Below are 12,916 nucleotides of genomic sequence, written 5' to 3'. Positions count from 1 at the left end.
GTTGTTTTATTTAGAACTTCTTAAAAATGGGCTAAATGAAAGAGATAGCTACAAAGCCTTAAATATAGATGAGCTGACAAGAACATAGGAGGTAAAAATCTCAAATTGTTCTGAAAGCTTGCTACAACACTGCTAACATATTTTGTTACAGTGCTCTCTTCACCAAATGTCTAATTTCAGATCCACTGCACATGCTTTCCTTGCAGGGTTTAATGTACGTGATTAATCTTGACTTGGCTTAATACTGCTAGGAATGTGGCAATGACCTCAGCTGAACACTGGCAAAGTGATTAATGTTACATGAACTGGGATATTTTTTACTCACGATCCTGAATAAACACAGACATGCTGTATTCTGTTACAGACCTTTGCTCAATTGAAAATGTACTGTGGTTTAAAAGAGTAATGTTTCAGATGAAATAAACAATGTTAGAGGAAACATGGCTTATGTTAAAGAAAATGCTGTTTCAGGCTAAAGTCCCAGTGATCATAAAAGATATATGATGCAATAAACAAAATGAACCACAGGCAAGACAGGTCCATTCAATGACTAACCTCTGATTGAATTTTCCAACACTCTTTGACATTCTGTGAGATAAACTATTCAGAAAAGGTCCCTATTAAATATAAGGTTGTAATTTCTTTTTTATTTTTATGGTGAGGTCTAAGAACTGTGTGAATGTATCTATAGGTTGTTTGTGTTTTTGAATATTTTATGATATGGGAAGACAGGCAAAGAGTTGCTATGATTGTCAAATGTCTTAAATCAAGTAGAGAAAAGGCAATAAAACACAGTTTCCATGGCAACACATTGTAACCTAGTACCTCTGGATTATGAACCAGCTCACATCTATGATCATTATTTGTTGACAAGCATAAATTGAGCCTAAAAGCATAAATTTCCAAGATAAACTGAAAGCTTGAGCTCAGTAATGATAATATTTAAATATTTCCAAGGCAATGGCAGCAAATCAAGACTAGTTATGTTGTCATTTGCGTATTGTTAATAAGCTAGATGAAAATGCTTTTATTTTCACGCCTTTCAGGAAAGATATAATAAACATCTCCAAAACTACAGATTGTAACTAATGTCTGTTGAGCCCTGCTGAAGGAATACAATAGGACCAGTAATACACAATGATATGCAAGACTTTGCAATTAAATGCTTTAATTCTGAGTTGCAATTGTTTGACAAAAACCAGGTGAAAAAAGAAAAAAGAAGATATATTTGAACACCTGATTGCTAACACCATCTCCTCTTCTTTGCAGTGTTTTTTCTATTGCCCATTGGACATTTTTGTAGATCAACATGACACACTAAAGCAGAAAAAGGGAAATTAACTTTGTTGGCCGAACTTATGTATGTCACATACATTTCAAAAGCATAAAGGTGATCACTTTGTCTGTTTTTCACAACTCAGTAAGAATTGACCAGAAGAAAAGAGTAATGAATCTTGTTTCTGAGTGATCCTCACTCTTACTGCTCTTATGCACAGTCACCTGAGAGCATGGAATTGCAGGTCTCCATTCTCAGAGGCTCCAGCAGACAGTGCATGAAGCTCAACCCCAGGAATGCTGGACCTATTGTACAATCTCTACAAAGCTGCTCAGCAGACCTGCAGGTCCCTGAAGTTGCCTGGGCAGCAACAATCAGATACAAAGCAATAGAGGGTTCCCCACGTATTGGAAGTCTGATCCTTCCACCTCACTGTGCAGTCACAGAAACCATATTATTTGAGATTATCCTATTTCCACAGAGGATCCACTTTGTTAGTCTGTGGCTTTGCTCCAAGCAAGTTCGCTGTTTTGGAAACCTTCTGGTGATTTATGAATAGGCTGGAATGGATTTTCATCTTCCTCACTGAATCAAAATCCTTGTGGTTCAGAGGCTTTGGCATAACTTTCCAGAAGACTCTGTGTCTCATTGCCTCTTTTGTTGTTGATCTTAGTTTAGGGAAGAGACTTGATAATACAGATCCTAAACACAGATATTTGCTTGGATGAACTTGAGATCTTAGTGGTTTGTGTAAACTTAGTGGTTCATGTAAACAAAATTAATTGTTCTGCTTTGCACTAAAAACTAGACAGGTCTGACCAGCACTAAAAAATTGTAATGGGCCAATTCAATAAGTACATTGACAGCTTTGGGACCAATGGAAGCATATAGCCACTTGCAGCATTAAAGTCTAGTTATGTGAATGAATAAATCCTCGTTAAAATGCAGTTGTTGTTTGTGGTTTTTTTTTTTTTTTTTTTCTGGCTACCTGACAACTTTGTAGACATTCCTACAATACTTTGTAACAACGTCTTGCCAGTTGCAGAAAGGAGTGACTCACGTTTTCCTAGCAGAACTTACCTACTGGATTTTCACAGACATTGTCATGTAAATATCCACTTGAAGATCTTTAAAAATACAAGTTACTTGGGCTTCTTTGTGTAGGACAATTGCTGTGACATATCTTAATGTGTGCAAATAATGCAGCAGGGACACTAACTCTTGTCATTATGCCTTATGGCTTTTGACATTTTCTATGGCTTAGGGAAAAATGCAGAACTGGCTTTCATACAAATACTGGAGCTGGAGCTGGAATTTTATATTCTAAAGATCACAGACATTCGCAGACATTGTCTAGGTACCTGAAAGGAAACATCAGTCCTTTAGGGGAATGAGGGAAGGTTGAAGTATGAAAGCTACTTGCACCTATTTTTGGAAAATTTTGTGTGAACCCAAGATTCTTATAAGTTTACTGATTCAGTAAATGATGTATTGTGCTTGAAAAGAATCTTCAGTACAAAGGGAACAAAATTATATTTAAAAATCAGAAGCATGTAGTTCTTGTCACTTTATCAGTTGCCTACCATAAATAAAACTCCATGAGGGAATAAAGAATTAGCAATTAATCATTGTCATACTAGTGTAGGCACAGCCAGAGCATGACTTTTTTTTCTTTAATGAAATTCAGTGGCACCAGTAGAAATCAATGGAAAAGTAAAATTTGTTCACAGCACACTCTACTAGCAGAATCTTTTCCTCCCAAAGTCCCTGTGATCTGAACACAGATCTTTGGACTTTTATTCTAAAGTTTTCAACTTTTGAGTAAGGATCCGGCTTGGATTGTTCATCCTGTATGAGTATCTACCTTAGATGCAAGATGCTAGCTGTCCTTAGCTTGGCACTTCTGCATTAAATAATAATGCCTGAGATGAGCCCTCTTGCTCTGTGTTCAATCTCAGACCTTCACCTGTCTTGCATATTGCATCTTCTCTGTGGTTTGCTAATGATAAGGTGACTTTGAAGGTGATCAAAGCTACAATTTTTTAACATAATCTGGATTCTGAGTGTGATTTCTGAAGTGTATTTCTGTATGAATGAGTAACCCCATAACTCTGTGTGCTGTATTTCTCAAGACAGTGCTAAATGTTCAAGCACTACACTGATGAACAACGTGTAAAAAACCCATTCAGTTGAGATAGCTGTATTTTTTTCTCAATCAAGCTACTAAAGAAAAATTTTTAAGAAAAGTAACTAGAAGTGCTGAACTTGGTAGCATCAAGTGTAGGCTTTCTTCAGAGAGGACTGTAGTGTTTAATTTTAAGGTGATTCTTGGGATGTATTAGTTCAGGGAGAGGCTTGTGATTTCAGTGTCAGGATCAAGCACTCTTCAATGCTCAACAGGCTTTGCAATCTCATAGTTTAGTTTTAGTGTCAGTGACTGAAACATCTTCCAGTGAGCTGGTGCTCCTTTTGTGGAGGCTGTTTTGGCAGATGCCATAGTTACTTGCCGTGTTTTACATCTAGATTTCCTTGCTCCATGGTGGTGTAAATCCTGCTTGTTTTCAGCAGCAAAGTTTCATGGGCCTGTTGATTTCTTTTTTTTAACTGTGTTCTTACTGTAACTTCCTCAAAGTCAGTAGAGTTATCTGGAAGTAAAAGCAGAAGAGCATAATTGTGAATTGGAAAAGCACAGGAACATCTATTTCGCTCATTAAATTCCCAATTAAACACATCATTGGTCCAAATGATTTGTAAAGGCCAGTGCAATGTCATGTACTTTATGTCACTTAGGCAGAATAGTTTATAGTTGGCATATCTGTCCTGCTGAGCAGAGGATATTCAAATAGGAAATATCTAAGAATTTTAAGGGGCCCAAGCAAAATCCACAGGAATGCTTTAGGCTGAAGAAACTGTTTAAGGTTTGGCACATAATGCATGTTTAGAGATTGTTTCCTTTGCCTTGCTTTGCCTTCCCTTCCATTCCTTTCCATTCTTTCCCTTACCCGTGCACCTTCTTTTTCTTTTTCCTTTTTCTTTTTCTTTTTCTTTTTCTTTTTCTTTTTCTTTTTCTTTTTCTTTTTCTTTTTCTTTTTCTTTTTCTTTTTCTTTTTCTTTTTCTTTTTCTTTTTCTTTTTCTTTTTCTTTTTCTTTTTCTTTTTCTTTTTTTCTTTTTCTTTTTCTTTTTTCCTTTTTCTTTTTCTTTTTTTCCTTTTCTTTTTCTTTTTCTTCCCCTTCTTACCCCCTCCTTTTCTTTCAAACTGCTTATATACTACTATGGGTATTCATAACACTTTAATATATCATGGCTTATATACTCACAGTTCTATGCTAAAATCACAATGAAATTTGTAAAGCAGTTAGTGAATATGTGATGTATCCACTTTCTGCATTAGCTATTGTGTTTGAACGGTAGTACTACTCAGTGTAGCTCAGTGAGTTCACTGAGGATTTGCACAGACAAAACCAAATTAGGAGCTGAGTTAATCCAAGTGAAACTACATCGTACAGGAGTTTAAAATTGGACCTCCTGCATCTTGGCCATTAACACCTGTCTCTTTGATTCAAAAGTAGCTTCATCTACATTACCAAGTATTTCAGCTAGAAGGGATAATCTATGCGGAGTTACAGAAGCTTAGAAGTAATAATGCAACATAAAACTCCAGGATGTTTGTACTGCTGCTTTGTCCAGGGGACACCAGTAGGGATGAATTTACTAGTGGTAAATTCATGGTGTTTTGCAGGGCACTTTAACATGCTGCAGCTTCGCATTGCATGCAGCCTTTTGCTGGTCACTGTGCACCTTTGCAGAGGCTGCAGGAGGGCCCACAGGAGCATTGCTGAGCGGCCCGGAGGATTGTCTTTGGCTGCAGCACGGACCCCTCGCTGCAGCCGTGACCTCCGGCTGGGGTCAAGGCACCACCTCTTGAGCACCACCGAGTCTGGCAGGGCCGCTCACGCACTGCTGCTCACAGCATAGCTGCCGAGCCCCAGGGGCACAGTAGCAGCTGAAAAGCTGTTTGGAAGTCCTCCTGCCTTCACTGTGCAGGCTGCCCCGTGAATGGCACATTACAACCCTAAAGGCTTATGACATTTGCATTTACTCTAATGCAAGTATGGCTGTTGATTTGCATATATTATGTTGCACTGGGAGCAACATTTTTCTGGGGTCTTTTGGTTTTCACTTCATGCTTTATAGAGAATATTTTTACTCTGCTTTAATTAGTTTGTTCTTCTACTTGGTTTATGTATTTTTTCTAGCTGCAAGCATAAGTTCTGTAATCTCCAGCTTCACATAGTAGCTGTCATAGCCAATCCACAGCATTTAATTTTCTAAACTCGCCTTTGAGGGGGGGAAAACCCATAAAGACAAACATCAAATAACAAACCTTCCTACCTTGGGAAAGAAATAAGAAAATAAGAAATAAGACCAACCTGAACTTGAGATAGTTGAAATTATGATCTACTCAGATTAAGTGGGTGAATGAAAGGTTGCTCTACTGGCATGCCCTTATTCCACCTCCTCTTATCATTAGTAATTCTATTCCATTCTTATCTGATTATGCAGGGACATATTAACCCACTGGCAAATGAATACACTATGGAAAAAACTCCCTCAAATGCAAATTAAACAGGACTTGCTGATTCTGAGCACAAGGAAGCTTCTTGTACTCCTACCTGTCTGCTGACCAGGAGCTGCCAGCCACCCTTCCTACAAAAATAAATGCCATAATCTAGCAAATATTGCAGAAATTATATCTTTCTTATCTCCTTGGATGAAATCTGATATTCAGTAAACCCTTAACATTCACACTTATTACTTATCTGACATTATGCTTTTGAAATGCCACATTCCAACCTTTAAAATAAAGCAAAGAGCAAGAATTAGATTGCACGTTTGCATCAAGGACAATTGTTGAACTCATAGACACACTTGGGACTCAGTGTTGCATGATTTTTCCAGGGGTTTGTTGATGTCAGGGGACCAAGGGTTCTGGCTAACCCAAACACCAGGGGGATAACAGGAATAAACCGTAACTCATCAAAACTTACCAAAGACCCACCACCACAGTTTATCATCTCTCCCAGATCAGATCAATGACAACAATAAAATTTGGGCATCTTACAGGGTCTGACAGATAGGTCAAGAACCAACATTTTATGTATTTTTCTGGGATTTCACTGTGGTCATCTTTATGAAGTTCACTAACACCCCCTCTCTTACACTTTAAGCATATATGTATAAGAAAAATGGCAATCAAAATTAAGAGGAAAAACCCCCTGAAAATTTACAGATAGTTCCAAATAGACTATACACCAACATGCAACACACACACTGGAAATTATTTGTATCTTGTCAATTTTACTATTATTCAGCTTTTATTTTTGCACCAAGACAAAGTCTCGCTTAGACTGTTTTTAGACCTATACTAGGTAATTGATAATTTTTTTTTTTTTTAGTCAACCATTGATTCATGGTGAACATACCACCCACAATATTTTAGAAAAATGACACTTACTGTTATTTTTTCATACGGTGAAGGTTCAGGTAGGCAGGAGAGCATGTTATGTAGCATGTATGCATTTCTTGGCTGAGTACTTACTAGGCCTGATTTGCAGGCAAAACAAGGTTCTGTGCCTCAAGCCAATGTGTGCAAAGCACACTCAATATTCAGGAATATTTGGTTTTGAAAGTGCATGCAGGTCTTTATGTTCATAAGCCATTTGTGTTAAGCAGATACCCATATTGTAGAGAACTGCATCCACTGAGACAGCCAAAAACCAATGAAGATGTTCAGGTTCACAGTCAAAACTCCTATTTTGTGTCTACAATACAAAGCATTTAAGTGGTAAGCATGGAAGATGTAAAAATCACAGGATACCAAGGACAGCTCGTGTTCTTTGGACTGCTTTCAGGAAAAATAAGCTGATTTTTTGAGGTTCTATGTAACTGACTGAGTGAAAACAATTATTTTCTATTTTATATATGTCATGTAATGTTGCTCATACTTCTTTATGTGTTATGTTTTATCTAACGTAGTTGTATTTTACTTCATCCTTCAAATTAAAGCAATGAAAGCTAAGAACTGGCACAGTATGAACTTACAATTTATTTAATACTTTGGCTTTCCAGAGCTCAAATACCTCTGATACATTTGTTTCATGGTGTTAGTTGGCTTAACCTTTTTAGATTTCTCCAACAAAATAACTTGAGCTGCAGCAAGCTGTTTGCCAGGGATTTGAACTCTGTAAGAATGGGGGAAAAAGTCACTTAGCTCCTTAGTGTGTTGAAGAAAATATATTTACTCTCATTTATGTGTTAGACTCCTGCTCACCTGGCTTTGTTGTTGTTACCATGTTAATTCTGCCTGTACAATATGCTCCTATTTCGTTCACTAATCCTGGCAACTGCTTCTTGAAATGTACAGGGCATTAATTAAAATAATAGCAAAAATAGTATTCAATATGAATGCCCTTTTTCTATAAGGTGAAGTGTTAATATAACAATATAGATACAGAATATAATCTGTATTTTTTCAATGGAAAAACTATGAAGGTATGGTAACTGCATGAAAGGATCCCCTGTATTTGCTCACTCAGGTTCTTTACATATGGTATTTTAAAGCATGGCTTATTTCATTTTGACACAACACTATGGCTTTTCTTTTTCCAACAAAGGAAGCAGAAAAGAACCAGATATACCATATAGCAATTCAGCTCGGAACAAATAATAGAAGCCAGTATTTCAGGGTAGAGGACTTCAGCAGCTCTGAAAATGAGTGGAGGCCTATGGGGAATAGTCAACTGAATAACAAGGCTGGGTGATTATCAAATAAGGTTCAAGATATTTTTAGTAGGATAGTTTGTATAGGAGCCCTGTGTTCAAGTAAGCTGTTGATATTCCCGAGAAAATGCAGAGAAAGAATCAGAAGAAAATTGAAAGACTGGAGAACAGGCTTCATTGTGTAAGTTTTGGGGTGTGCTGTCAGTTTTATTTATCACAGAGAAGTTGAATGACAGCATTGGTCATAGTGACAAATTCCTACAAGGAATCAGAAATTTGATAATATGGAGCTCCATTAGAGATAGAAATGCATGAAATGTATTTGTGATAAACTTAAATAAACTCAGATCCCATCAGTGCCATCTTGATGGGCAGCATTCTTTCTAAAAATAAACGTCATTAACTATTTTTTACCATATGCAAATATTTTTGATAGCTTTTCCCTTCCTAGTCCAAACGCCTCTGGCCCAATCAATGAGGAGAATATATTCCCCTTCTGGTCATGACTTACAACCAGTTTATCTGGCTTTCTTCCTCCAGGCTTCTTGGTCAGCAGCACAGCATCGATATGATGCAGGGCTTCTCTTTCTGAGCAGCAGTGACCTGATAAAACCACCTTCTCAAGGCAGAAAGTGCCAGTGATCACTTGCTTTCAGACGCCTTGCTTTCTGGAATGGAGATGGGGAATGGCAAGGGGCAATGCAGGGATTGCCAGCATATCCTGGCCCTGCTGCCACTAAGAGCAGCCATCACCAATTAATATTGTTTGAGTCAGTAGGCAGTCTTCAAGTCATGATGACATTGAAATACTAGTGACCCTGCTGGGATAAACTCAGATTCTAAATGAAATGCCCATGTTATTTGAACATCTTTTTGGACAGCTTCATTTAAAATGGCTGTCTTCAAACTATCAGTGCTCTTCAAGAGCTCAACCTGTATTATCTTCAGGTCAAATTACAGACTTCATTCAGCCAGTCATTGTGGCTAGCTTAGGGCAATGAAAGTTACAGTTAGAGTAATAGGAAATAATTTCAAATAATATCTTATTACTTCTATGAATGCTGAGGTTTTGATTTTATGAAATATATGTAAATATGAAAACACGCAGACATGAAAAGAGAGAATCTGTCAAACATAGCATTTGGTATGTTTTCCAGCCTTTTACAGCTCCAGAAATATTCTATGGAAGATTTTATGGTGAAAGTTTTCCAATTTAGCATAGTTGTAGCAATTGAATATTTGACCCGTTTTCCTTGGAGGAGTATTTTTCAATGGATCCTTATACAGTAACAGTCTGTTCTTGTGAAAATTGTGGGTTTGGGCTTAGGTTTTTTGTTTTGCTTGTTGGCTTTTTAATTTTTAATTTATTTTTTTTTTTAATAATTTAATGACTGCCACACTCCACTGCAAAAACATTATCACTGTACTCTTCTTTCTCCCTTACGTCTCTGCTCCTTTTCCTTTCAGGTTGGTGATGTAAAGTCTTATTAATGAAGAAGCAATCTGCGATCGGCATCTGAGAGCTCTTTATACCCTGTACTAACAATGTTTTTGATATAGTCTCCCCCGCTCTCCCTCCCTCAGCTGGCTTCCCGTGTGCGGTTGCAGCCCTTGCTGGCAGCCTGCCTGGCCAGCAGCGCTCCTGTAGATTTCAGCCTCTCTCCAGGAGTTGCCTGCCTTCAGCATAATGGGCAACATTGAAAGCAGCAAGGCGTTCGGTCGGCAAGGTCAGAGTGCCTTTCATTCCTGCAATAATCAACCAGTGTAGCTCTTCCTCAGACCTGGGGAGAGAGAAGAATAGAGGTCAAAAGAGCAATTACATTTCACGTTGACTCCAGGAAAAGACTTGGAACACAAAACTGAAAAGAAAACAGCATAGGCCTCCCTCTCCACATTCCTTTTCCTGGTCATTATAGAACAGTGCAGCAACCATGTCCATTATAAGCACTCTAACATGAAGAACTATTTTCCTCCGGTGGATGAGATCTTTCTTCTCAGATGTTTAGTGCTGTCAGCCATCTTGCAAAGGAATGTAAATGAGAAACACCATGTATTACCAGAGACAGTGAGTAAAGGCTATTAATTACATTTAAATTTTAACACTAGCCAACTCTGGAGCAAGTAGTTAGGCTAGTTTCCATCTGTAAGCTGGCTTTGAATTATTTTAGCTTTATTTATTTAGTGTTAAGATGGTAATTTAGGGAGTATAATTTAGATGAAAATATCAGTAATTTCGTTTCCATATTGTCATTTACAGAGCTGTCTTTATTTGACCCTACAGCTGCTGGGCCTAATACTTTAATGGCATTAATTGTAGTGACCATTGAGGTATTTTAGCTTTTAATTGCTATTACTGCACAGCTGAGATCATTGCAAAATCATCATTTTTGTTTCAAAGACATCTTCTGTTGCTTGCTTGTATTCCAAAAACATAGTCTGCCTAAGATTTAGTAAAAAAAAAAAAAAAATCCCTGTGAAACATAAATTTTAGACAGCCCTTTCAGCAGAGCCACCTGTAAACTCTAATGGTAATGTACTGAGATAGTAGAAGAATGTAACTGATCCATTTACTCATTGCCCTACCCTGTCTTTATGAAAGCTGAATTAGGCTTGGTGTTGACAAAGGATTAAGAAACTTGGTAGTGACATTCCTCACAGTAAATAAAGCCTCTCTCATTCCACATTTCACACTGAAGGCAGCCACTTCAAGAGTATACACTTCTTTGTTTCCAGCTGTAGAGTGCAAACATGGCTTTATTCCATGGTTTCCTATGAAACGAAATGTGAGTACAATGTCTTTATCCCACAGGACACCTGGTATTATTCATTCCTCTTTTGAAATCCACTATATCACTAATGGATTGAAAAACATATTTATTTTATCAGCCATGACAAGCAACTGGACTTTTTTTTTTTTTTTTTTTTTTTTTTTTTTTTTTTTTTTTTTTTTTTTTTTTTTTTTTTTTTTTTTTCCCTTTTTTCTGATGTTACTGTTGCACGGCAAGATGAAAAGGGACATAAAATTTTGTTTCAAGATCTTTTGAGTTCAAGTCTCTTAAAGTACAATGCAATTAGCAGCCAACACTTAAAAATCACATGTAAACAGAATGTTGCTCTAGGCAAGGTCCTAAAACTTAGACCTCACCAAGGCAAAAACAAACTGAGGATTCAAGAGCAGCTGAATCAACATGAAATAAGGATTTGTTTAGATGGTGGAAGCTGTTCACACCCTAGTGGACTCCACTGCTCTAGCCCTATCAGTTCTTACATCTCCTGGCCATGTCAGCATTTGACCCATTGGGAACAGTGGTTAACATCAGCTGTATGAATTGGCAACCATTTTTCTTTCATTGCAATGATGTCTGCAATGAAATGATGCTGTTCAAATGGTTCACATAAGCTTTTGCAAACTCTGGGTGGTGGTGTTCTCTGTTTATTTGGTTGGATTTGTTTGTTTGTTTCCAGTGGCTATCATTTGCTAGAAGAATAATTATGAAGTGGGGGTTCTGTAATGTGTACCATTGTGGTGTCTCACTGTGGAAGACATGGCCTTAAAAGGAAGGTTTAGGATGGCATTGTAGTAGAAAATTCTGTTCTTTTCCTTTCCCTTAAGTACAAATGAGCTTTACTGGTTCTTGCTTGGACAGGTCATGGGAAATAAGGCATTTGTAAAAATGTTCCACTAGTAACAATCCTCCAATTATATTCAGCTGGATAGTCTGTGTGGGGAAAGATACAGGGATATAAATGTTAACTTTCTCATTACTGTTCTACTAATTGCACATAATCCTTTCAGAATATGACAAGATGCATCAGTTTTCCCTTTCTGAAGATGTTTCCCTACCATGATGACTTTTTTGTGAATTAGTAGGTGTATATATATGATGAAAATCTTCTCTGTTGAACAGATACATAGATTCCTCACCTCAGCATCATCTGGGATAATCTTGAGAAAGAAGGTCCTGCATCCATGTATTATCTTTACTGTGTATTGTTTCAGTCATTAAAACAGGTCATAAGAAAAGGCCTTCCTGTAGAACTAAGAAGAGATTAATAAAGAGGAGGCTTAACTAAATGGCTTAGTGCTGTGAACAGAGACAGAAAGGAGAAAAATGTAGCTCTGGTAAATTATTACTCAGCCTGCATTGCCTGTATGTTTCCATTCCTAGTTTATTTATAAGTTCTGTACCAGTAGTATACAGAATTTTTCAGTCATGACTAATTTATAGGACAAAAGAATCCATGGTACCCTTGTGTCATGAAGCCTCATCATTTATTGACAATCTTAGGCTGTAGGATTAGGCACCCGTAAACTGTAGTGCTGCCAAAATCACAGCTATTCCCATGCACACCTCACATTGTCCATTCCCTCCACTCTGCTGACCAGCAGCCTGCCAGAAGCAGCACTTGTGAAGCAGAGATTAAAGCAGATAAGGGAACTGATCCATCTGAAACACATGGAGACAGACATAGCCTGTCTCTGAGCTGTATCAGTTTCCTGATCCCAGCTCACAGCACAAGCACATAAGCACTTGTGGTGGCTCTGACTGCAAGGTGACACCAGTCTGGAGAGGATCAGCCAGCAGCTGAGAGGGCAGAGACCTCTGCAGCAGCAGGAGTGGCATACGGACCTCACAGTACAGCTTTAACCTTCTGACATACTTCTGTGATCTCTTCCCTCAACTCTTCTCTATTTAAGGGAAGCTGACATTATAGCAACAAAATCCAGCGGGTAATTGTCTAAGTGTATCTGACCAGACCATTAGAACTGCTCAGAGATACATTCGTGGCTGTGATTCACCTTGTTGAACTGCATACCTTAGAGGTGTAGTTTTCAGAAATGTGCATCCTACTTTATA

The 12,916-nt window shown here is 37.8% G+C and overlaps 1 long non-coding RNA gene across 1 annotated transcript in view; it reads right to left on the bottom strand.

Moving 5' to 3' along the window:
- Nucleotides 1–12,916, bottom strand: part of LOC136373822 (uncharacterized) — a 526,441-nt gene that overhangs the window by 6,537 nt on the left and 506,988 nt on the right. The window contains exon 2 of the long non-coding RNA XR_010745744.1: nt 10,963–11,047. This is a non-coding gene — a long non-coding RNA (uncharacterized lncRNA). The remainder of the gene's footprint in view (nt 1–10,962; nt 11,048–12,916) is intronic.

This window comes from Sylvia atricapilla, chromosome Z (genome assembly GCF_009819655.1).
Source record: "Sylvia atricapilla isolate bSylAtr1 chromosome Z, bSylAtr1.pri, whole genome shotgun sequence".
Taxonomy (NCBI): Eukaryota; Metazoa; Chordata; class Aves; order Passeriformes; family Sylviidae; genus Sylvia; species Sylvia atricapilla.
This window is presented reverse-complemented; position numbering and strand designations above follow the sequence as displayed.